Raw genomic sequence first — 27,971 nt, forward strand, 5'->3', positions numbered from 1 at the left:
TATTCATTAATTTAAATGTATAGAATTTGGTCATTAAAAAAAGATATCATATGCATAAATATGCATTAAATAATATGTATATTGACACACATAAATAAGGCTTAGAGAAGTTGTAGAAAAGGGAGTATGCTGCATATCAATCAATACCATTAAGAAGGAAGATAATACAAAGAAGAAAAAAATTTTTCTTAGAAAAAGTATATTTTAAATTTCTAAGAATTTGAAATTTAAGTAAAAGGTAAAATTAAGGTTATGTCAGTATAATTTATTTTCTTCTCCTTTAATTCCACAACATGAAAACAAGCTATAATTTAACAAGGGTTCATATCAGAATTTTGGAGGGATCCAGGTTATTATAGGTCTGAAGGTGGCTAGGTTGATATTTAAGGAGTCATCAGGCCAGTGCATAGGAGATTATAGGGTTAATCTGATAGGCCCATGGGTGAGAAAAGGACAGAAATTACATTTGTTCATATATAGCCTGACTGAGTCCCACCAAGAGGGAAAGGCAAACCAGACATGCTATAGACTAAAAGTAAAACCTCGGAAAATAACACCAAAAATACTTTAAAGTAACAGAAATAGGTTTAATTGCATCAAGTTAGACTTATAGCCAAGAACTGTAACAAGAGACAAAGATAAACCTATTTAATTATAAAGGAATCAATCTATCAAAAATATAACACATTAATATTTATGTATGTCATGTAGAAAGAGAAAAAAGACATATAAAACCAATATTAACAGAGATATAACACAGAATTAGAGCAACATAATAGAAGGAAACAACATATCACAGAAATTGACAACTCATACAAATAGATAAAAATCTATTCAAAAGTGAGAATGCATGTTATTTTGAATTGGATATAAAATATTCTTAAGGCTACACAGTATGTTGAAAAACAAATGAAGTATCAATAAATTTAAGAATAGAAATAATTTCTGGGGTTGGAGCGAAAGCACAGTGGTAGGGCATTTGCCTTGCATGTGGCTGACCCAGAAAGGACCTCAGTTCGATCCCCGGCATCCCATATGGTCCCCAGAGTCAGGAGCAATTTCTGAGTGTATATCCAGGAGTAACTCCTTAGTTAAGTCACTAGGTATGCCCCCCCCAAAAAAAAGAATAGAAATAATTTCAAGCATCTTTATTATAACAATCTTTATTATAACATATTAGCAACAACAATAATTAACAAGCGGGAAAAATAAAAATATGTGAAACTTAAGTAACAAACTACTGAACAACTCTTTGGTTAATAAAGAAATCACCAGAATCAAGAATCACGAAATCAAAAAATACCTGGAGACAAATAAATATAAAGATACTACCTACTAGAATCTATGGGACTCAGTAAATGAAACTAAGATGGAAACTAATAACAGTGCAAATCCATCATAAGAAATAAGAAAATTCTCAGAAATGCAATTTAATTTTAATCACCTTAAAGAAACTTAAAAATGAAAAATAAATCCCAAAGTCAGAAGGAGACAGAAAATAATAAAAATGACAGTGGAAACATTAAAAAGAGAGGAAGTTGAGAGAGAAATCACACAGGCCTGAAAAGCAAGACATGCATAAGGTCATTAATTTTATTTCTAGCACTGCATAACCCATAAGTACTACCAGGAATGGTTCTGATGATCCTAGTACTTTAGGGCCTGAGAAATAAATAGGCTTGTATAAACAAGCCTATTATTACTTGATATGGCCTTAAGATCACTCAAACTCTCCTGAGAAATACTTTCCTGAGGAAATACCCAAAAAGAAAAACTAGAACATCCCCCTTCACTCGTGCAATTTTCCCATCACCAATGCCCCCATCTCTTCCCTCCCCGACCCCACTCCTGTATTAGAGACAGACTTTCTATCTACATCCCTCACTCCCTGACATTGTTATGGTAGTTCTCAACATACCGTATTTGCCAGCATATAAAACGACTGGGCATATAAGACGAGCCCCTAATTTTGCAGTTAAAACATGGGTTTAGGCCTATATTCGCTGTATCAGACAGAACGTTCCTGTGCTGCAACTGTATGTACCACAGTGAGCCAATCACAAGAAGCAAAAGTCCATAGGTTATACTATAATAGACGTCCTCTCTGACTCTGGCCAATCTGAGCAGGCTTTTTACAGTGTAGATTCGGGTACAGAACACTGTATAATTTGCATGCATCAAAAGCCTGCATGGATTGGCTGAGTTAAAGAGGTGGTTTGAGCAGCCTGGCAGTGATTGGTGCAGGATCGATTTGGAAAATTCGTTTTGTGGCAATATTCAATTTTTCGTTTAGCGGCATATTGAAACATTTTTTCGGGATATACTTGGTGTATAAGACGACCCCTGATTTTTGGTTGACTTTTTTTTTTTTGTTTCAAAAGTCGTCTTATACGCCGGAAAATACAGTAGTTATTTCTCCAACTGCACTCACCACTTTTTGTGTTAATCATGGTGTTTAAATAAAAACATTATTTAAATAAATAAAGATATATGGCACAGTTTTGAGATGTAGGAGAATGGTTAGATCAATTCTAATACCATATGGTTTTCAAGGCTTCACCAAGTATAGTCCTGGGGACCCTAAGAATTGCTAGGTGTGATCATGGAGGTCTCTGAGAACAGAAATGGCAACTGTAATGGTCCCTGGCAACTTAGACCTGACCTGCCAGACTGGTTGAGCTGGTAACAGTATTGTGGTTCCCTTAGTGTGGCTTAAGTGATTCTTAAAATATTTACATACATACGGTAAATTTAAACATTCCATGTCATAATAAATTAGCATTCTTAACTACAAAAAAAGAAAAACTAGATTTTTAGACATGCAAAAAGAACAGTAAAACCAAAAACTGATTGTTCAAACGCTTCTGTTTCTTTGTTTTTTGGTGGCCACACCCAGTGTTGCTCAGGGATTACTCCTGGTTTTGCGCTCAGAAATTGCTCCTGGCTCAGGGGACCATATAGGTCCCCTGGGATTGAACCAAGGTCTGTCTTGGATAGGCCATGTGCAAGGCAAATGCCCTACTCTGGGCCCAAGAAATTACAACTTTTATAGGGAACACTGTATTGGGATTCCATGGATTCTGCACCAGTTTCTGTAGATAAAGCATTAAAACATTGTTATAGACATTTTTAAACAGTAGTTTATTAGATATCTGCTCAATCTAAACAACTGTATTCATTGCTAAAGGTCTTTTTGAAGTATAGAGGAGAATACAAATTTTTGTGTTTCTCTTCTTTTCAGTGCTTATATTTTCCTTGCTATACTCTGGGTCTAATGGTTGCTTTGTGCACTTTTTCTTTTTTTTTTATGTTTGTGTATAAAACACACCATAATTTATTTTTAGCATAGATAATGCCAGATTTCAACTTCCAGAATACTCTTTAGCTTCTCCAAAAAAAAAAATCTGACTTTGGTGCTCGCTTCAGCAGCACATATACTAAAATTGGAACGATACAGAGAAGATTAGCATGGCCCCTGCGCAAGGATGACATGCAAATTCGTGAAGCATTCCATATTTAAAAAAAATCTGACTTTGGCTTGTACTTTATTTTTTAATTTTTTATTTATTTTATTAGATATAATTTTTATTTTAATTATAGTGTCTTGCATATCGTTCACAGTAATATTTCAGGTACATATTTACATTGAATCAGGGGAATTCCCACCACCGAATTGTCCTCCCACAACCGCTCCCATCCTGGCTCCCATATCCTCCACTCTCCCCCCACGGGCTGCTAGAATGTGTGGTCCCTTCTGTGTTTAGTATTACTTAGTGGTATTATAACTGTTTGGTCTTGGTGCCTCCATTACTGCCCCCTCTAATTGGGTGGCGGGACTAGAAAGCTTAAGTTATGTGGTTTTGTTTGAGGAAGAGAAAGGTAATATAATGGGGTAAAAATCGACTACTCCAACTATGAGCAGATTCATTCTAGAATCTACAGTCTCTCATCCTTGGTTTGAGGGACGATGGGGAAAAGAAGGTGGTGAAACATCACAACAGTTCAAAAAGAGGAATCAAATAAGATATCCAGTGAGCACTACAGCACTAAAAATATGCACCACATAGTTGCCATGGTCTTGAGATAGGAAATATGACAAGTGCAAAGAGGAAGAAGAGAAGAGAAGAATGAAAAAGTAAATATATAATTGAAAAAAATGGACAACTACTTCAATATCTACTCCAAAACAAATAGACAAAAACTAGATATAAAAATAATAAAAAAATAAAAAATAAAATAAAAAAGAAGGATTATTTAGTGGTTTTTGTCTCGCCCCCCCCCCCCCCCGGCATAGGCACAGTAAATATTGGGGTCATCCATAACGGGAATCCCCTTGGCCTAAGAGATACAGGATTTCTCTACCCTTGGAATATATTGTCATGGGATTATCTATAGATTCCTTTCACGTTCATTTACTCTCCCCTTGGTGTTTTTGTACCGTATAGAAGACTTCTGCTCCGATCTGGATGATAAAGACAGACCTCTAAATCTAGAGGTCTCAGTCTGTGCACAGGTCAAGGAGTGGAACTTAGGATGAAGACTTTCTTTGTGATTTTACAAGTTCTGTTTCCTCGTTGTCATTTTAATCTGTCTTCTGTGGTTAGTGGTCTTGGCCCTTGCGCTGAAGATCGGATGGAGTCTGGGATATCATCTTTCGTTATGTTTCCAGAAGACCCGTTCAGTTGCAATTGCCTCAATCAGGACTCTGGAATTGGAGGTCATGATTGTTATGCAGGACGTAGACCAAACCCTAGACTAGGGCTTTCTTGTTGGTCCCAGAATACATACTCCCCGGTCATGGTTCTATCAGCCGGTCATCTGTAGATCACGTTCTTGGCTTTTGCACAGCCCATAGTGTGGTAGGTCTTCCGATTTTGTTTTATCATTAGTTGGTAAGGTAGGATAACCTGTTCTTATGTTTCTAAATACCACATATCCGTGATATTGTTCTGTATTTACCCTTCCTTTTCTAGCTTACTTTATTTAGCATAAAGTTCTATTTATGTTGTTGCAAATTGCATGATGGCATCATTCCTTATATCTAAGTAGTATTTCATTGTATATATGAACCACATCTTCAAAATCCACTCATCTGTTGGTGGGCATCTAGGTTGATTCCAAGTCTTAACTATTGCACTGAATGCTGCAATGAATAGAGGTATGCATACATTCTTTGGGTAAATGTTTTTCTGTCCTGGGGATAGATACCCAAAAGGGGGATTACTGGGTTATAAGTCTGCTCAATTTTGAGTTTAGTGCAAATCCTCTATAGTTTTCCATAGTGGTTGGATTAGGTGGCATTTCCACTAGCAATGAAGGAGAGTTTCTTTCTTACCACATTCTCACCAATAGGGTTTGTTCTCAGTATTTTTGATATGTACCATCCTCAATGGTGCAAAATGATATCTCATTATTGTCTTGATTTCCCTAAGGATAAGTGATGATAAACATTTTTTCATGTGGTTGTTGGGTATCTGCTGGTATTTCTCAGAGAAGTGCCTGTTCATCTCTTCTCCCCATTTTTTGATGGGTTTTGAGTTTTACCTTTGTTAACTTTGTATATCCTAGAAATCAACCTTTATCTGATGTGTTGAGTGCAAAAATTCTCTCCCAGTTAGTTGTCTTCTAATTTTAGCTCATGTTTTTTTCACCATACAGAAACTTATAGTTTGATGTAGTCCCGTTTATTTAATTTTGATGCTATAACTCTTGCCATTGGCATCCTATCATCGAAGACTTCTTTGAGGTTCAAATCTTCAAGTGTTATATCTATGTTTTTCTAAATGAATTTTATGGATTTGGGTCTAACTCAAGGGCTTTAATGCACTTGGAATTGACTTTTGTGTAAGGTATTAGATATGAATCAATATTTAATTTTTATATATGGATAACTAATTAGTTACACAGGAGCTAATAAATAAAAGAATAAAAAGTACCTTTAATAAATAATAAAAATACAGACAATATAACGTGAAAAATAAATGAGACAACTATCAATACCTGGGGGGGGGGAGGCAAAGAAGGGAGATATAGGACACATGCTGGGAAAATGGGTGGAGGGAGGAAAACCCTGGTGGTGGGAATGGCCCTGATTCATTGTCACTATGTACCTTAAATATTACTGTGAAAGATTTGTTATTCACTTTTAGTCACAATAAAAAATGTTTTTACGATAAAAATTGTTAAAAAATAATTAAAGTTTAAAAATAAATTAAAAATTAAAGTGACAAAATTTAAGTCCTAATACATATTAACTGTAAAGAAAACATAGAAAATAAATTCTTAGATAGCATTATTATTGTTATTATTATTATTATTATTATTATTATTATTATTATTATTATTATTTGGTTTTGGACAAGACCCTGTGATGCTCAGGGGTTACTACTGGCTACGCACTCAGCAAGTGCTCCTGGCTTGAGGGACCATATGGGATGCCCGGGGATCAATCCGTGATCTGTCCTAGGTTAGAGCATGCAAGGCAAACACCCTATTGCTGTGCCACTGGTCTGGCCCCAGCATTAGTATTATTATTATAAATTCATCATTAAAGGAATAAGAAACAGAAGCAAGAAATGTTTAAGTGTGACTACAAATTCAAATGTTTTTACACAATAAGAATCTATCATCAAAATAATTGGTAGGCTTCTAAATGGAGGATTTATTTGTCATATAATTTATAACAATTTGATATGTGATATACATAAAGTAATTAAATAACAGAAATGGAAAACAGTTTTTATGGATAAGGGATCTGTATATATTTATATAAATACAAAGAAATGGATATATATAAAGTTCTTTATATAATATGATATAATATAACATAACAATATAATATAACATAATATAATATAATAATATAAATAAAGAAAACATCAACAAGGCACCTGAATAAAAATTCATCATCATCCTTATTAGGTAGATGCAGTGAAGCCATATCCTCTCAAATTTTGAAAAATTACATATAATGAAAACAAAAACCAATAAGTATTAGTGAGAAATGTGGATCAGGGGATGCCCTGATAAATCCACCACATAAATGGTTGAAAAGCAAACTGGTCTAACGACAGTAAAAAACTGAAGGGAGATTATTTTAAAAAATGATACAATACAGCCATTCCATTTCTGAATGTTTATATCAAATTACAAAACAAAAAATGTTAACTATATAGTCTCCATGATACTGAAACTAAAGAAAGGTATCTTCAAAGATGAAACACCACTGGCCAAGCAAGTGGAAACAAAGAAAAACAACAGGACTAAATTAAACACATACACTTCTATACATAAAAGGAAATAGTGAATAGAAAATGAAGGCTACCCAGGAATGGGAGAAACTTTTCCCCCAATGCCCATCAGATAAGGGGTTAGTATTTAAGGCATACAAGGCACTGATTGAAGTTTTCAAGAAAAAATAGTATAACCCCATCAAAAAATGAGAAGAAATGAATAGACATTTCTCAAAAAAGAAATGCACATGACCAAATGATAAATGAGAAAAATGTTCATCATCAATAATTATCAGTGCAGTGAGATGAGATAAAAACAACAATGTGATATCATCTCATACTACAAAGACTAGCACACATAACAACAACAACAAAACAAGAACAATCAGTGCTGTTGTGGATGTGGGAAAATAGGGACTCTCATGCATTGCTGATGGGAATACATACTGGTCTAACCTTTTTGGAAAACAATATGGACATTCCTCAAAGAGCTAGAAATTGAGTTTCCATATGACACAGCATTACCACTCCTCGGGATATAGCCTAGGAATACAAAAACACAATACAAAAATGCCCTCTGCACTCCAATATTCAGCCCACAGTCTTTAAATAGCCTAATTTGAAAACAACCCAGTTGCCTGTTTAGTGGCTAAAGAAACTGTGGTATATTTACACAATGGAATACTATGTAGTTTTTAGGAAAAATGAAGTGATGAAGTTTTCATATACATAGATGGACATGGAGATTATTGTGCCTAGTCAAATGAGTCAGATCGAAAAGGATAGACATAGAATAATCTCATTTGTGGAATATAAGAAAAGCAAAAGACAGAATGGTAAAAATATCTATCCAGCGACAATAGAAATAAGGGTCTTATGCTTCATCCCAAGGTAGGAAGCTATCAAAAAGAGTTTAATTACTTAGAATAAAGAATATCTATCTGCTAGGGCAATGATTATTGGAATTGATAGCTCTGGACAAGAACTCATTGCTAAAAGGGCATCCCTCTATCAACAATAATGCAGACCACAGTGTTAAAAGAGAAAAAGAGAAACAGAGAGAGAGAGAGAGAGAGAGAGAGAGAGAGAAAGAAAATTGCCTGCCCAAGATACAGCCAGGGGTGGAGGTGGGGATGGGGAATGGTAAAGAAAAGGGGGACATTGGTGGCAGGAAGAGTGCATTGGTGAATGATGGTGTACATTGTATGACTGAAATCCAACAATGAACAATTTTGTAATCATGATTCATAAATAAAGCAACTAATCAAAAATAAACATATAGCCTCTTAAGTTTATTGCAGCATTATGTACAATAGTCAAGAGTGAAAAATACCTAGGGCTTGAGTGATATTACAGTAGGTAGGGCATTTGCCTTGCATGCAGCCAACTCAGATTTGATCTCAGGCACCCCACATGTTCCTCAACCATGAGTGCTCTGCAAGCAACTATCCCTGAGAACCACTAGGTGTGACCCCAAAACAAAACAAAAAAGTGAAAACTACCTAAATAACCATCAATGGAACAATGGATAAAGAAATCATCACATACACAGAGGAGTACTATTAAGCTAAAGAAAAGGATAAACTATTTTTATGTTAAGCATCATAGTAGACATAAAGGTATTATGCTAATTAAATAAGTTAAAATGACATGTTTTGATTTAACTTTATGTTGATGATAAAGAAATTATCAACAAAACCATAATCTTAGATCACAAAATCAAAATGGTAGCTATTAAAGGGAATAATGATTTTGGATAAATAGGATAAAAGGTGCCAATAGAGTATGGTGGTTGTATATATCTGATATATAGATGATGTATAGATAATTGATATAATAATATATAGATGTTGAAATGCAATGCTATACACTGGATACTTTATAATGTTATAAATCAGTGTTACTTTGATGATTTCCCCCCTATATTCAGTAGATATTGTTTCTAATAAAAATGTCACACAAAATTATGCATAAGATGTCTTTATAAATATGCAAAAATCTTGTTTCAAAATATCTAGTTAAACTTGATGCATCACAGTTCATATTATACCATAAAGTAAATAAATAAATAAACTAACACAATAAATTCTTCACAATATCTACATAGCGAATGTTAATAAAATTCTTTCCTCCAAATTAAATTTAATTAATTTTACCATGACATAGTTTAGTGTGACTAATTTTATGAGACAAATTTTTGGCATATACACTAAAATACTTATAATTTAAGTAATTTTTAAGATACATAAATGTGATTTGATTTTATATTTGAAAAGAAAAATAAAACAGAAGTAACATAAGGAATTTGTCCCCAGAGTTTATGCTCACCCAAAGCAAAATGCTTTCCTGATGGATGTAATATAAATTCAATTTATGACTATAAGAGTTCCAAAGGACATATAAATTTTTTCATAAACTTGAAGAAAATAGTAAAACCACACATACACAGAAATAGGTTATAGTCAAAGGACATATCACATAAGGACACAGGGGAAAAACATATAAGAATTTATACACCAAGATAAATAAGACTTTCACCACCTAAAAATATGTTTCTTCCAACACTAGAAATTCCATAGGGAAATATAAGATCAACAGAAATCATGAGTAAAGAATTGCTCTAATTTTTCCACAGAGGCTTTTGTGAGAAGGAGCTTCGACTTACAGGCACTCAACCTGGAAAAATTGGATAGAAACACTATTTCAAATTATTTAAACTGTCATCAATCCAAAGAAAGCCAAAGCAAAGTCTCATAGAGAATTATCAGATATGTGTGTCAGCTTTGGTTTTACTATGGTAGAAATTGAGTGCTTTAAAATATACACCATACAGGTTGAACACCAAACTGTAATATAGAATATGTTTCAAAGTAAATGGAGGCAATCCTAAAGATGTTGAGAACATATTTCCAATTACAGATTGAAGGCACACAAACCACCAGACAACTTGGTATTGGGCCCAAATGATTCAAGTTCTCATTTGTACTGAGATAAAACAATTTTGAAAAGTCTTTCCAAGGATAACATAATATAGCAAATTCTGTATTTTAAACAACATCGATATACAATGCATTCTAAAAAGTATATATTTACAATAAGAACCCAAATGATTCCACCACTAGATATATTTTAACAATTAAAAGAAACCATTTCTATTGTTAAAATAATTTAGGTTAAAAAATGTTCGGAGTTGGAGTTCAGTCACCATTTCTATATATTGTCTTTTAAGAAATTATATAGTGACCCTGGGCTGGAGAAATAGAACAGTGGCAGGGCATTTGCCTTGTATACAGCCGATCCAGGACAGACAGTGGTTCAAATCCTGGCTTTCCATATGGTCCCCCAAGCCTGCCAGGAGTGATTTCTCAGCACAGAGCCGGAGTAACCCTGAGCACCGCCGGGGTGACCCAAAAACCAAGAATAAATAAATGAATAAGAAAGAAAGAAATTATATAGTGACCCAAAGCTTCAAAATATAACCAGGCAAAATACGAGTGGCTAAAGAAGCTGTGGTACATATACACAATGGAATATTAAGCAGCCATTGGGAGAGATGAAGTTATGAAATTTTTCTATACATGAATGTACATGGAATCTATTATGCTGAGTGATATAAGTCAGAGGGAGAGAGATAGACAAAGAATAGACTCATTTATCTATGGTTTTTTAAGAAAAATAAAAGACATTGGTGTAATAATGCCCAGAGAAAATGGATATGAGGGCTGGAAGGACCAGATCACTATATGAAGCTCACCACAGAGAGTAGTGAGTACAATTATAGAAATAACTACATTAACAACTATCATGGCAATATTAATAAGTGAGAGAATTAGAATGCCTGTCTCGAATACAGGCAGGGGCTGGGGGAGATAGAAGATGGGGGGTATTGATGGAGGGAATGTTGCTTGGTGAAGGAAGTTGTTCTTAATTTTCTTTATTTCTTTTTTTGCTTTGATTTTTAGGTCACACCCAGTGGCACTTAGCCATTACTCCTGGATTTGTGCTCAGAAATAGCTCCTGGCAGGCTCAGGGAACCATATGGGATGCCAGGATTTTAACCACCTTCCTGGGTCAGCTGTGTGCAAAGCACATGCCCTACTGTTTTGCTATCTCTCCATCCCTGCGGGGGAGGGATATTCTTTTTATGGCTGAAACCCAACTACAAACATGTTTGCACATTATTTGGGAAAAAACAGCATTTTATAATTTGTCATGAAGTCTAGCTCTCTGAGAATAACTTAAAGTAATGAGGTTTGTTGTTAGTGATAATACTGAACTTGAACTTTAGTAGTCTGGGCTATTAGATAGTGTCCTATTTTCTGATTTTCTTCAACCTATTTATTCATGTAGCAAACATCTTTCAGCTATCATTTTCAGAAATTTATAAATAAATAATTTGGTCAGAACCAAAAGAGGCTCCTTTTTTTCATGAGCTACTTTAAGTGAAGTATTCCATTCCCTTCTTGAAGCAGTTTTGTCAAATATATTTAACAAATGCTATAAACTTTAAAATTCAGTGAGAGAATACAAGAATTTAAAAAAAATTATTTTCAGTAGTACTTTTTAAAAATAATAATTTTACTTTGTGTTTCTAGATGTCAGCCCTGAAGCACGGCAAGCTAGGAACAGAGATAAGGGGTTCTACACCTTACTCAATAGCCTATGAGTAAAATAAGACTCATGTAACTACCAGTAGAAATATATAGAAGGTCTCAAGGGCTGTTCATGGGCTATTGATAATCTGTGGTCATTACATAAAAATGAAACTGAATGAAGGTAATTCCCTGTATAGTTTGTGATCCTTCACAGATTGATGGCTTCCAGGATTGTATATGCATATCTCAGCGCACACAATTACCTGGGACTGGCAAGGTAAGTGACAGTTATCAGTATACCAAAATGTATCAAAATAACCAAGTAAAAACATCATAAAACAAAACTAAATTATAATTGCAGTAGATTTAAAAAAATTACAAGGAAGAAATTAAACATGAAATAATTATAAATATATATTTAATTACTAAAGAATAATTAGTATGTTCTGAAACTGTGAAGAATTTATTTTTGGGTTTTTGGGTCACACCCAGTGGCACTCAGGGGTTACTCCTGGCTCTGTGCTCAGAAATCGCTCCTGGCAGGCACAAGGGAACTATATAGGATGCAGGGATTCGAATCACCATCCGTCTTGGGTCAGCGCATGCAAGGCAAATGCCCTATCACTGTGCTATCTCTCAGGTCCCTCAGGGGGCTGTTTGTTCTTTTTATGGCTGAAACCCAACTGCAAACATGTTTATAATCATGGTGCTTAAGTAAAGAATCATTCAAAAAAATTTTTAAGTATAACCAGAATCATACTGTATTTCAAAACCAGGCCAGAGAAACTAAATAAACCTGAAAATTAAGTAGAAACTAGCTTAACAATATTAGAGGTTAGTTGTGATCAGAAAGCTAGTACAGGGTTTAAGACACTTGCTTTTTACATGGCACCAATAACTCTAGTTTGATCCCATCATGCATATGGTCCTCTGAGGACTTTCAGGCATGATCCTTGAACACAGAGTCAGAAGTAAGTTTGACATAGTTGGGTGTGTCCCAACTCCATTTCTCTAAATAATAATTTTTCTGATTTCATAATTTCATGATGAATATTTTGGTATACTATGCTAAATATTAAATTTTCCCTTTTATGTTTAATATAAATTTAAATTACATGTATGCTTAGTATATAATTCTATAATAATCATATTACTAATGGATAGTGTCAGTTTAGAATCTTCTCTTATTTTCTGTACTTATTTGTTTGGGAGCCACATCTGGTGTTACTATGGGCCCACGCCTGGTGCTGTGTTCAGAGACCACTCCTGGCAGGTTGGAGGACCAAATAGTGTGTTCATGGTAGAACCTAGGTTGTCCACATGCAAGACAAACACCTGAATCGTTAACTAAATCATTAAACTATCACTCCAGCCTTTAGAATCTTCTTTTAATCACATAACAAACATATCTTCAATAAAAAATGATGTGTTTATAACTTGAATTTTTCCATTTACTATATCCGTAACATTCTAAGTCCTTAAAAGAAATTTTGAGCTGTTTTTCCAATTAATACAAATGAGCAAAAGATTTTATCCAAATTGAGTTGTTATATCTATAAATTACTATATAATATAAAATAGAGCGTCATTTCTTTTAATATATATTTTTATTTTCATAAAGAATTCTGAAAAATCTAATCACATAATACAATAGAGACTTGTGGTGCTTTATTGCTGTTAAATTATTTTAATTTATTCAAGTTTTATCATAAAATATATATAGCATAAATTTTAATACACTAGCTTTTTGTGTCTAAAATAATTTCAGTTAATAAAAAATTAATTAATTTCTTTAGATTTCTAATATGCAATTAGAACACCAAAATAGCATTGCAAATATCCACCATAGTTATTCAGTATACCTGCTGCTCTTTAACTTAGAGACTCCTCATTCTGTCAGAAACAATGAAAATAGACAAGGAGGAATATAGAGATAGCTAAATGGGCTGATCACATGCTTTGCATGCAGGAGTTCCATGTTTGACCTCTGTTACCACATCGTAGCCCATGCGTAAATCTAGGAGTAGCATTGAGCACTCCAATATGGCTAAGTGTAGTCAAGAAATATTTTTAAATGGTAAGAAAAAGTAAAATATAACTATTTTCAAAATAACTTTAACATATTTCTTTAGATAAATATTTATCATTGAATCTAAATTATTATATTTTTCTAAAATGATACAGATTCATATTTTATTAGTTTTATTTAAAGAAAAATCAGTGATTTTTTTTTGAAGGGACATTTACCTGTTCCTTAGCCTGGATGTAACTCCTAGCCCAGATGTATGTTGCTCAGACCCCATGGTGATGAAGGCAACCAGATATCCACCAGGCAGTGCCCAGGGGCCCAATGGTAGTGAGAATCAGCCCTTTGAATAATCATTTAAGCCACAAGAAATTAGTTTTTTAAATCATAGACATTGATTACAAACTTGTTTTCTGTCAGAAAACTATGGTTCACTTTTTAAACTTAGTTATCTTAATAAAGACTTACCAAGAAGTACATTTTTTCTTAATCTAAATTCTAAAGAATGTACATAAATGAACAAATGAATTCAGGCATAGACTTGAAAAATTTTTTGTCTTGACAAAATAATGTTTCCCTTTTGGAGAGGAGACCACACATGGTAGTACCCAGGGTTATTTCTGGCTCTATAGTCAGGGGTTACTCCTGTTACCTCTTATTCCATTAAACTTCATTGGTTCATATGCCCAAACACTTCGGCAGCTTTACTAATATTTCTCACCAAGATATGGTTTCAAGAAGAATCTCTTCTGTCCCTTCACCCCAGTATCTCTAACCTTATCTTCTTTGGATTGTTACTCGAATGACTACTTAGTGAGGCAATCCCTGACTTTCTTTCTTACTAATGCATCTCCTCTTTACTATTTTATTTTTTCCGAAGTACTACAAAAGTTCAGTACATATTTTCTTATTTATTATTTGCCCCCTCACTCTACATAGGTGGTAAGTTTATAAAAACAGAATCTATTTATAGTCTGTTCTATCAGGCATATATAAAGTATTAAAATATGTGTATTTTTTTAAAGTATGATACCTTTTAAAAAGAAGAAAAACATATATGCATATTGAAGGTCTAGGCTGTATTGCTTAGGCTTGCTGTATGCACATGTCTCTAAAATTTGAGAAATCATTGTCCAAAGTTGTATTCTAGAGCACAGTATCAAGTAGATCTCTGGAATTTTTTTCAGTATTTATGGTAAGTAGTTATGTTCTATATTTGCAACTCTAGTGTTTGGGTATTACTTGTATAATACCACACAGTATTTGCAGATAGTAAGAGTTTTAGCTCTTAAATCAAGTGTTCATTTTATTTTCAAATAATTTCCTCTGTGCTTATTAAAATTGATTGGTTTTCCAAAGAAACTGCCTTAGATTTGAAAGATGATTAATGGAAATATTAACTTAACCAGTGGTAACATATGAATTGATTACATTATTTTAGTATGCTTGATTGCAGGTTGAGGGGAAAACTATGTGGGAGCTGCCCCTGAAATAACTTTTCCACATCAAAACATCTAAAAAGAATGTAGCTAGAGTGTTAATCAATAGTAAATATATATGGCTGACAGCACTTTGGAATTGAGTACCCTGAACTGTAGCCAATCGTGGATGTTATCAATTTCATTCTTAAAAGCATTTAAGTCAAGTTTGCCAGCTGTCACTACCAGACTATAACTTTTCTTCTTGTCTTTTGAGTCATTTAAAAATCCCATTGGATTTCATTTTATTATCAGGTTAACAGATCCATTACATTCCACTAGTGTACTATTGACTAAGTTTGAAAAATTATCCACTTTGCTTTGTGTCACTTATGTAGCTTTTATTTTTTAAATTTTTTGCAGACATCAAGGAGATAGAAAAGCTCTGCTATCAGTCTTAAAGTATTTTAATATAATTTTATTTGCAGTGAACATACCTCAGAAAATCATGAACCAGATTTATATAGACATATACATATATAAGTTTAACCAACACTATGTATAATTTATCATAAGGAGAGATCAACTCTACTTAATACAAGGTCATAAGAATTCATAAGTTAATTGATTTATAATAAAAGTTCTAATAAGACTTTTATGAAATAGGGGAGAAGTCACAGTGCTACCTTTTAATCCTTCTAGTTTTAAATTAAAAACCAGATTTATTTAAAAATTTTGAAGGGTTAGAATAAGTAGGGTAGACCCAGGTCTGAATCCTCGCTTTCTATATTGTCTCCTGATCTCCAAGAGTGATCCCTCAGCTTAGGGTTCAAAAATAAATTCCAAGCAGCTCCAAACTCAGAAATAATTTTAATAGTATAATCTTGATAGCATTTAGACTTCTTATTTACCTAACTCTATATAATATTAAAAATGTAGGAAAAACTGAAAATATAAATAAAGCATGTTGCTTGTATTCTACTGTGTCAGGTATTCCACAGACTGCTTTGGTTGTGTTCAGGGGCCTAGGAAACCATAACTTATGTTGCACACAGGACCAGGTAATGCAGGGAATCAAACTGGGCTTAACTGCATGAAGCATGTACCTTAATTCCTATACTATCTCACTGACTAAATCAGAAAACTTGGAATGTCTTCTTACTCATTTGCTTTTTCTATTATCTCTGCATTAAGTAGATATATTCCCCAAATATGACTGATCTCTAAGGTGTTACTACAAATAATAGTTGACTTTATTTTAAACAATTCAGCTTCCACACTATCCTTTTTGCATCTGTGTGTGTTTGTACAATATGAGAAATAGATATACAAAATTAAACGTTCTTTTTGAGTAGTTATAGAGTGAGAGAACCACACCCAGCTGTGCTCTAGGTTTAATTCTTGGCTCTTTTATTCAGGGATCACTACTAACTGGACTCAGGAAAAAATATAAGGTGCCTCATCAGCATACAAGGTAAGTTTCTTGCCTACTGTACTATTTCTCCAACCGCCCCCCCCCAAGTACATTTTTCTACCTCATATCCCAGGTCAAATATTTTACTTAGAGTTTAAAGGAATCTTGGAACTCCTTCCATGTTAAATACAATTCTGGAAATTTACTGGTGTAAAGAATGCATTTTCTAAATCTAAAACTATGGCCATAACCAAAATGTAATGTTTTAAGAAATAACAAGAATTAGATAAAATTCTTTTTGTTAAGAGTAAAATTCATGGGGACAGAAGGATAGCATAGTTGTAAGGACATTGGCCTTGCACACAACTGACCTGAATTAGATCCTTAGCATCCTTATATTCCCTTGAGACTTGAAAGAGTAATTTTTGAGTGCAGAGTCAGGAATAACCTCTAGTATCTCCAGGTACAGCCCAACCCTTTACCCCTGAGTGGAAAAAAGGAAAATTCAGGGTAGCAGAGAAACTGTGCAAGCATAGGGACACTTGCTAATAGCCAATCTAATTTCAATTTCAGCAATATGTTTAGTTTGTTGAGCCCCACTAGAGGTTCTAAACACAAAGCTTGGAGTAATCCTATTAGGTATGGCACAATCCTCACCCCAAGTTCGATCAAATAAATTCAGAAAAAAAATAAAATAAAATTTATTATAATTATACATTCTTTTCCACTGTAATTATATTATATTGTTTTTATTTTTTTGGTTTTATTTTCTATTGCCAAGAAATGTTTATTCTCCAATCCTCACCAATAACCTTCACTAGTTTATCACTGAAAGCAGTCACTTAACCCAAATGGCAACAAAAATCTTTGTCATTACACCAAATTCTTTTCATATTTGTCTAGTTTTTGTTCCTGATAACTAGAAAATATTCTGAAGTGAATGTTTACTCTGTTCTTCATCTCCTTATGCTCAATTCCTTTATATGTACTTAGAGAAGAAATATTAAAATTTAGAAACACTTTAAATTATAAATTACTCACTTTCTTATCAATTTAGTACTAGGCCACTAAAGGATTAACATATACTCAATTTAATGAGACAATTTAAAACTAGAATGCAATTTCATTGAGTTATAAAAGAAGATGAAAGATTTTATATTTGGAAAGGAATGAATCCAAGACACAACAGAAGCCAATTAGAGAGAGTCTGAGAGTTTTATCATGAAAATAAACCCAAACTCTTCCCTCTTCAATCATACAAAAATACAACAAACAAGATCAGAACATTTCTGTGTTTCTAGAATACACCAATATTACTATTAATCATCTAATATACAATGTGTGACATCCCGATTTAGTGGGACAGAACTCACAGAGAAAACCAGAATAATGGGAAAGTGAGACTTGAATTCCTAGAGTGAGCATGATAGCCTCTAAAATTATGAGGGAAATAAAAAACAGATACAATTATTAGACATCTTACAAAAACTATATTGTTCCTTGCAAGTACAAAAAAGATGTGTTTTTGTCCACCTACTGAAATAGTGACTTCCTCTGATAATGCTATTAACAGTTGCCCAGCTTCTCATCTAGATTTAGCTCCAGTAGCTTCTTGTCCCATCACTTCTTTTACTCCAAGGGCCATTTTTCTTCCCCTGACTCACACTAAGTCTAAAAAACAGATTAAAGGGAATGCTGACCTAATTGCAAAGCATCAATTTCCTTATTTGAGGCCAATTTGCCAGGTTTGTATTAGCCTTCTGAGGATTGTATTAAAATAGGCTGAGGCAAAGGGAAAAAAGAAGGTAGAATGATAGGTCAGAAAAAAACAGATGGAATTTAAAATGGGAAACATAAGGACAGTCTTTTGTAAAGAGGACAAAAGCGCCAAGTTTAAGGAAACTGAGGAGAGAACAAAAAAATATTCAAGAGTTAACCCCCTTGCTCCCAATTTGCATCTCTGTGCCCCACAAATTCTAATTTGTTGAATGTCTTTCTACACAAAAACTGATATCTCCTGTAACTTATATTTGTTTGTAGTAGCAAATTAAAAGTTTTCTGTTTAATTTTCATGTATTTTGGGATTTCAGCTAAGCCTGTTGTTTATTATTTCTTTTAATAAATATATTATAATTTATCAATGATTTATCTTAATAATTGATATTATTTTTATTCCAAATTGTGAAAAGATGTTTTGTTGTCAGGATATAATGATATGGAAACTAAAATAATGCATTTTATGCTTTATTGGAGTCATTGTTTTATGAATATCAATTACAAGTCTTTATTGTGTTGAAAAGATAATACATACCTGACTTTATGGTTACTGACTGTGACTTGTGAAAAACTCTAATTGTTTTATAAGTTCTAGAGATGGGTTATTTTAGCTACAACTATGACTGTGTACTAATTCTTACTTTAATTCAGTCAACTTTTACCTCATGTTTTGTGTCTTTATTACAGAACCCATGCACTTTTATAAATTTTATGACTTCTTGAAAAATTGAGCTTTGTAATCATTATGAACCATTTCTTTTATCTCTTATTTCTAGCAGTATATTTTGTTTTAGATAAAGTTATTTGGTATTGATATGAAAAGTTATCTTGTATATGTTTGTTGCTTGTTAAGCATACTATTACTATAAACTTGTCTCAAGATATATGTTTAAAATATATCCAAGAATTTTTCTTTAATTATTTTTCAATTAATTTTCTATGAAATATTGATACAGTTTCAATTTCTTTTATATAACCATTCACTTTTTTCCAACCACTATATTGTATAAAGACTTTTATCATACTTTAGCTATACATATGAAATTTAATTACAGAACCTTGGTTCTATTCATTTGTTTGTGCTATTATTTTAATTCTAAAACCATATTCTTTTGATTATTTTAACTTTCAAATATGATTTGAAGGAGCCAGAGGAGTAGTGGTAGGGCTTTTTTCTTGCATGTGGTCTAACTAGGACAGAACTGATTTTATCTCCAGCACCCATGACGTCCCCTGAGTTTGCCAGAAGCGATTTCTGAGCTCTGCCAAGTGTGACCCAAAATAAACAAAAACAAAATAAAATATAAAATAAAAGTGTTTAAAAATTTAATTTGAAGTCATATACTATGTTGCAGCTTATCTTATTTTTTTCTTTTTTTTTTGCATTGTTTTGTTTTAGGGCCACACCTGGAAGTACTCAGGGGTATCTCCTAGTTATGTACTCTTAGGGGTGACTTCTGGCAGTGTTAAGGGAATCATATGAAATGCCAGAGATCATATGCAGTTTGACTTTCTGCAAGGCAAATGTCCTACCCACAGTACTATCTTTATGGCCCCATCTCAATTTTTAAAAATGGTTTGACAGGGGACTTACACCCTGAATACTTGTCAGTGACTTGGCCTAGGCTTCAGAAGATTAGTTATCCACCATTCATCCCTGAATCTTGGATCCCATCAATACAAACAGCACTGTTTTCTACACCAGCACCAGTGATCAAACTTCTACCAGAGAAGGCCCTACTGTTGTACTGGGATCGGCTTACTCCAGAGTGGGTTAATATGACACCCTGATGACTTGATAACACTAAGGATCTGCTTTCTGGGCAGATTTCTCTCATTACCACCTAATGGTGAGATGAAACCAAAGGACGCTACATGTTACCCTTACATTGACATAGGATTTGTGCAGAACTAGGATCTTTAACTACGGAAACCTGACAGTAAAAACTGTGATTGTGAAAAGCTTTTACTGGGACCACAGAGAAAGACTTTGGGGTTAGACAACTTAGTGTGCTTGGATCCTGTGGCTTGTCTTAAGCCAGGATACTTCATGGGTAAGATTTCCCTGTTTTTAAGCCAAGGGTTTTTCCTTTCTATTTTCCCCATATTTTGCTGTGCCTATGCAAATAACAACTGCCTCCATAAACACCTTTTTTTATTTTATTTTTGTCTCTTAGCTTTAAAAAAAAGAGCTTACTAAGCCTTCTATTTTTTAATGATTTTATTGGAGATACAATAATTTTCACAAATATATTTGTTACTGAACTTCTTTTTCTATTCTTCCATTTTAATTCAGTTATTCTTTCTATTTTTTAAAATAACTTTGCTTTCTCTTATCTTGAAATAAATGCATTATGATCAGTTATGTCAACTATTTGATGCTTTTTTTTTAAATAAAAATTTTTACAAAATGGTTTGACTACTTGAGATCTTTGGTGATTCCATATTAGTATCAGTAATGTTCGTTCTATTTACTTGAAGAATGCTATGGTAATTTTAATAGGAACAGCACTGAATCTATATAGTATTTTGGGTAGGACAGTCATTTTTATAATGTTAATTTTCTTAGTCTTATGTATGGAATATTTATCTTTTTGTATCTTCTATTATTTCTGTTAAGAGTGACTCATAGTTTTAATATTTTTCTTCTTCCTTTTCTATTTGTTGTTATTTCCTTCTAATTTTGTTGCTTCATAAAATAGAAAAACTACAGCCAGAGTTAACTCTCTCACACAAAGTCAAATAATGTCATTTTATCACTTGAGGTCCTGTGATAGCTTTCCTTTACATTTAGAGCAAACATTTACTTTTATTCCTTCATTAGAAGTGTTTAAGTGATCGGAGTCTCTGAAACCCCTTAAGATTCTAACAATATCCATGTACATCTATTATTTTCTGTAGTTTTGGTATCCTTGCTTTTTTTTTTTTTCAGGAAGATTCCTGAGCTAAGGAACATGAGTAAACCCTGAGCACCAAAGTGTGGGACCCAACTCTTCCACTTCCCCAAGACAAATATGTCCACTTTGATAAATGCTATCGCTCTTCTGACATATTCTTCCAGAAATGTCCATAGGAAATTTATTTCATTAAGTCTATCATCAATTTACCATTGAAGATTTCCCACATCATCCATATATAGAAATACCTCTATCCACTTTTACTATACTATTATTATCTGATATTTTGTCTCAAAACACTTAGCCTATCATACATCCATTAATATACTTATTTCTTGTTCAGTCTCCACCAGGCTCCATTCACTAAATGTTAATTTCCTTTAAAACAAAGGCTTGTTTATTTCTCTTCTGTATATTCAGATCTTAGAAGACTGCTGATTCATAGTAAATATTCATTAGATAATTAACTGATAGGATGGATTCAGTTTAACTTCCATCTGACAATATGTTCCATTATAAGTTTAAATTAATGTGCTTGGGGCCAGAGCAATAGCGCAATGGTAGGGCCTTGCACACGGCTGATCCAGGATGGACCTCGGTTTGATACCAGGCATCCCATATGGTCCTCCAAGTCAGGAGCGATTTCTGAGTGCATAACCAGGAATAATCCCTGAGCATCATCGGGTGTGGTCCCCCCCAAATTATAATAATATGCTTAAATACTTTTATTTTTTCTTTTTTTAAACACCTGGACAATATTTTATAATGAATGTAATGCTCAAATAGTTGGATTCTTTAAAAATATGGCAAAAGATCCAAATTATTACAGTTCTTTCAAAGAGATTACAAGGTTGGAGCAGTAGTACAGTGGGAAGAGCACTTGTCTTAAATGTGGCCAACCTGAATGCCCTTGCATCCCATATGATCCTCAAGCACTCTAGGATATATTTCTAAGTGCAGAGCCAAGAGTACTACAGAGCACCCTTGGGCATGGACCCAAAAAATCAATTAAAAAATAAAAGAAAGTACATGCCTTAACGATAAGTATTAAAGGTAATATAATAAAATTTTTAACATATTTTTCTAAAACATGCTAATACAAAATGTGAAATGAAATGAAATTTCATTTCCAATGAAAATGAAGCATGAACAATATGTATCTAAACTATATTGTCAGTTGTTTATTTTATTTGAACTCTCTTGATTTAAAAACTCTGCAATGACTAAAGGAAAAACATTTATTCCAGGTGAATATCAAGCTTGGAAAATTTCCAGATTTATCCCCAAAGATACATGACCAAGAAAGTGCACTTTGAGGCATAATACCACACTACTCAGATGAGGTTGATATGGTCATTTAAGTCTTCTGGTTCAAAATAATTCCTGAAGAATTTAATTACCTGGTTCATTGCCTGATTTTCATAATTTTACTCCTGTGACACCACCTTGGTTTTTTTACAGCCTGAGTATATTAAGCCCATCAATTAAACAGAGATTTTAGGTCACAAATCAGATTTTTTTCATATTGATATCTTTTTCTGGGGCCACTTACTTTATTTAAACTTATTTTCATTAGTTGTAGCATCCTTATTTGAGAGTTCCAGAAATAAATTTAAGTAATAAAAACTCTTGCTACATAATCCACTTCCAAATTCTCCTTTCTTGTGTCTTCACCACTCATCTTAACTTTACAAACTCATTGTGGATCAAATAAAATTTGCACTATAAGAATTATTCAAAGTCACTAAAAGAAGGATCCTTTCCCTATTATTTGAGCCAAGGGAGAAATATAATTTATAATATAATTAAAAATATATAATTTACTGTAATTTAGATAAATTATAGATTGACTAGAAAGATTGAGTTTTGTGTTAATCACTTTGAATATGTTTATCAAGAAACATATTATACTATTTTATGCATGCATAGAGCTACAATAAAAAATTGAATGTGTTGCTTTCTTATGTACACTATAGGATAAAGTCATCTATGTAGGAAATCAGAGGTGGTTAAAAGGTTTGAAAAATGAATATAGACCCTTTTTTATCGCTATGCATAAATTTTAAATCAAAATTGACTAGGAACCTTAATATCAGAATTGAATCCACGAATTATATTAAGAAAAACATGTAAAACTTCATGACAGTAGGAAAGTTCACATCTCAAGAGGAGAGATGTGGGTGGCATGTTGGGAATCATGTTATGTCATGTCAGGAATCATGTTAGTGGACAGGCAGCACATGTATGCAACACCAACACATGAGTCTAGGGAGTATATGTGCTTGTCTTCTTTGTTTCAAATTGGCTTATGTAGGTTTCCTCCAAAAACTTGCCCCAAAGAAGGGCTTTCTACCTAATTAAGAATCCAGTTGTGGTTGCCAGGGTGTGTGTGTGTATGTGCGTGCGTGGGTGCGAGCGTGTGTGCGTGTGTGTGTGTGTGTGTGTGTGTGTGTGTGTGTGAGAGAGAGAGAGAAAGAGAGAGAGAAAGAGAGAGAGAAAGAGGGAAAAAGAGAGAGAGATGACCTTCTTTGACCTTCCTTTCCTGGCTTTTTTTCTTGCTGGGGTTTCTCTTAACAGGCCTTAGTTCTAGTATCCACAGGGTGAGACCTGGTAGTCTTAGGGTTAGGGACTAGAATGACTTCTTCAAATGATATCTCTTAAATTTTGTCCCAACAACTTTGGGACAAAATGAATTCTTGGAAAAGGTACTCTTCCCTACCAGCCTGCTTTATTCTGTTTTAGAGACTTCACCACCTTAAAATTATTTAAGAGGAAAATGAGTTAGGATCCCTTTTTTTGATATACAGTTTTCCCAATGCATTTTTTATTATTATAAAGTACAGCTTGAGGAACAAATATTCAAATTATTATTGCATAATTCTTTGACCTTCCTTTCAAAATGTCTTACAATATACTTTATAATGGCAGTATCAATAGTTATGCAAACATAGCATATAAATATTTCCAGACTACTCATTCTTTCCAACTTTCAATGTTTTTTTTTCCTGTGATTTATTAAATTGTCTCTCCTCACTCCATCCCTCTGGAATGATAGTCCTCAATGCAATCATAGATTGAATCTACATTACCACAGACATAGTCACATATTCCAGGAAATAAATTTTAAAAAATTCCCTTTGTACATGCTCATCTGTTTCAGTGATCATAGAATAATCATAGAATGATCCCTAAATTCAAAGAAAATCACCTTTGTCTGAAATCAGTTGTTGAAATCAGTTTTATCAAAGCCAGTGATGAAACACATTGGGACACAATATATATAGACTTATATATATACATGTATGTATGTATGTATGTATGTATCTATACATATATACGCACACATCTTAACTAAACCTCTGAAAATTTCTGGTTTTCCACAATCATAAAGAGTTTAAAAGTTATATTCATATATTTGTTATTTTATTTTACACTTTAAAAACTTTCAGAAATTCATAATAAAACATACAAGTGGTATTAACAATTTCAAGTCTTTGGCATCTATCCTTATATTCCTTTGGATGCTTTCAAGATAATGTCTTAAAGCAGCTTTGGAATTCTGCTTCATGTAGTTATTCTTTGCTACTGTCACATCTCTCACTGTAATAAAATATGAAAAGGTTAAAGCATACAAATCATCAGCTCTACCAGAAATATATGTTTTGTAACTTAGGAAGAAAATTAAAATCTAAATTTAGAAAGTCAGAAATAGGAAAAAAAGTAACCATGAAAAAGAGATAGAACATAGAGAGTAAGATTAAAATAGGAAGTGCTTTAGGATAAAAGAATACTCTTGTTTGAATTTTGTATGGTTCATTGCTAATTTTTTATTCTAATAAATGACCTGAGACAGACAATTATGACTAAACAAAACTTATAATAGTTTATAATTCTACTGAAAGTCCAATAGGATGTTTCAAACTGAATATTTTTGTCTTTTTATTATCTAACCTAAAAGAATTCATGCCTATAAATCCATTCTATTTTTAAACATTTTGCAAAAATCTATAAAACTATTTAAACACTACCAATATATTATGAGCTCAATAGTAACAAACAAAATTGGAAAGTAAGTGAACAGATGCATAATTATGCAAAATTAAACATAATAAAAATAACAATACTGGAAAACATTTATTGGTCTGTAACCATGTGTCATACACTGTGCTATGTAATGTAATTGCGAACTTCAATAATCAATCCAAAATTCCATTTAGAAAGCTATAACTAGGTTTCTGTTTTACAGATACAATGTACAGGTTTTTATTTTACAACTTTATATATTTATATTGTAGAGGACCTTGGGATTTTTAAGTCCTGCTCTTTACTTTCAGATTGGTAGTATTCTTAATTCTAGATATATCATTTTTCATACACCATAATTCAAAAACAAAGTAACATTTAACAGAGTTGAAATTTTAGAATATACTTCCTTTCTAGCACAATCTTCTCTCTCAAAGCTTTGCAGAAAAGAAATTGTCCATTTGGTCATTTGTGTTAGAAAAGAGAGTTTATCTAACAGTAAATGTTCTCCAATAAATATTCATTGTGCACAAAGCAGTGTGATAAACATGGTTTCAGGAGCTGTTGAGAGAGGAGTGGACAAAATTCTAGCATATCTTGCATAATGTTTTCCTACTTAATGCTTTCAGGTACATCACTTCTAGGCTTTAAAGCACAGACTTCATAAAAATTGCTCTCAATAAAATATTTTTAGAATATTTAAGGAACAGAAACATTTAGAGGTCAAGAAACATACATCAATTAAAATGTAAGCCTAGCATGAGTCCAACTCTGTTTAATCCTCTGGTTCCAGAGCATGGTCCTGAACACTACTGGGTGTGAATCTGGAAATCGTCAACCCTTCCAGGTCCTGGTATCCCAGGTCCAGGTATCTGCAAGGCCCTAAAAACATCACTTCCAAATGCCATTAAGCTAAACAAAATTCCCAGTCAACTAAGAATCATGATTGAATCCACGGACATCCTAAACACCTTTTTAAAACAAAAGTACTGGGGACCTGATTGATAGCACAGCAGTAGGGCATTTGCCTTGCACATGGCTAACCCTGACTGGACCACGCTTGGATTACTGGCATCCCATATGGTCCCCAGAGCCTGCCAGTAAGGACTTCTAAGTGCAGAGCCAGTAGTAAACCCTGAGTGTTACCGAGTGTGACACCAAAACTAAAAATAATTAAATGATTAAATAAATAAAAATAAAAGTACTTAGAAAAATATACTTTTTGAGACTTTAATAAATTTTTTCATAGTAAAAAGAGAACCTTAAGCTTCATTTTTAAATAAATTATCAAATATCAAAATGAGGGCTGGAAAATAAAAAGTTCAATGATCCAAAGTGCAACACTTTACATGTAAGTGTCCTGTACTACATGGTTCCCCCAAGTGCCATTTGAACTGAGTATGAGTCCAAATACTGGTAGGTATGGCCCATAAACCAAACCAGACATCAAAATTGCATGTAAGCATTTTGAAACAAGAATGTCAATAGAAGGGGTATATGTCTAGGACACCTCTGGTTCCAAGAAGTACGATGCTTGAGCATTCACGTTAACTGCTTACAAGTGTCTGTTGTCACACAGAAAGGTAAATACCATGTGCTTTACATTCTTACATATTAAACATTTTATATAAATAAACTTTTCCTTATGTGTTGGGAAATTGTTCATGACCTTAAATTGACATATTGCATATTACGTTTTTCTGCTCTTTTAAAGAAAAATAGTGTCCTGTTAACATTTTTCAATGGAACATGTGATCTAGAGTGGATTGCTAACATTACTGGGGAATTGCTGAATAGTTAAGACATTTCTGTGGAGAAAATAAATAAAAAATATAATATGTGAGTATTTTAAACAGTATGTTAGATTATAAAAAGTATTTTAATAGCACAATTAATCCAAGAGTAGGATGAACAGTATATATAAATGTGACAAAGACAAATTTGATTTTTAATAGGAAAATGAATATCAAGTTCACTGAGAAAGTAATAATTGAGTAAAAAGCCTAAGAGAAAACAAGGAACTGACTTTGGACATGTGTTAGTAATATTTCTGGCAGAGAAACAATTATAAATAATATTCCATATAAATTTCAATAACATCAATAACAAGTTGGAAGTTGGTCTGCAGAATATAAGAATAGGAAAGGTCGGGAGTCACAGTGACAGCACAGTGGTAGGGCATTAGCATTGCATGCTGCTGATTTGGGACAGAACCTGGTATGATCCCCGGCACCCTATATGTTCCCCATATAGGGTAAAAAGAAAGGAAGGCTTTGTAAAGTTAAGGAGTAGAGAAATTAAACGGGATGTACTGTATTATGTAATTATGTAGTAACAATCATGGAAAATTCTTTTACTTTACTTAAGATACAAGCTTCACACAAAAATCCTTCTCTGTCTGCCCTCTGAAAACTGTTTTACTAAAGACATAATTATGGTGAAAGTCTGCTTGATGGTAATGATCACTAAGCAACTAATTCGATTCTATGGCAAAATGTTCCATTTGTGTGTCTTCCTATTCCTTATTTCATAAAACACAATATATAATAAATTACACACTAATTCTCTTCGCCACTGAGGGATAACATAC

At 33.2% G+C, this 27,971-nt stretch overlaps 1 non-coding gene across 1 annotated transcript; it reads left to right on the plus strand.

The window, feature by feature from the left end:
* The first annotated feature begins 3,413 nt into the window (after window positions 1-3,413).
* Window positions 3,414-3,520, plus strand: LOC126008334 (U6 spliceosomal RNA). The gene has a single exon (XR_007495669.1). It is a non-coding gene; the product is annotated as a U6 spliceosomal RNA (small nuclear RNA).
* The last annotated feature ends 24,451 nt before the right edge of the window (window positions 3,521-27,971 follow it).

The sequence above is a fragment of the Suncus etruscus genome, chromosome 4 (assembly GCF_024139225.1).
Source record: "Suncus etruscus isolate mSunEtr1 chromosome 4, mSunEtr1.pri.cur, whole genome shotgun sequence".
Classification (NCBI taxonomy): domain Eukaryota; kingdom Metazoa; phylum Chordata; class Mammalia; order Eulipotyphla; family Soricidae; genus Suncus; species Suncus etruscus.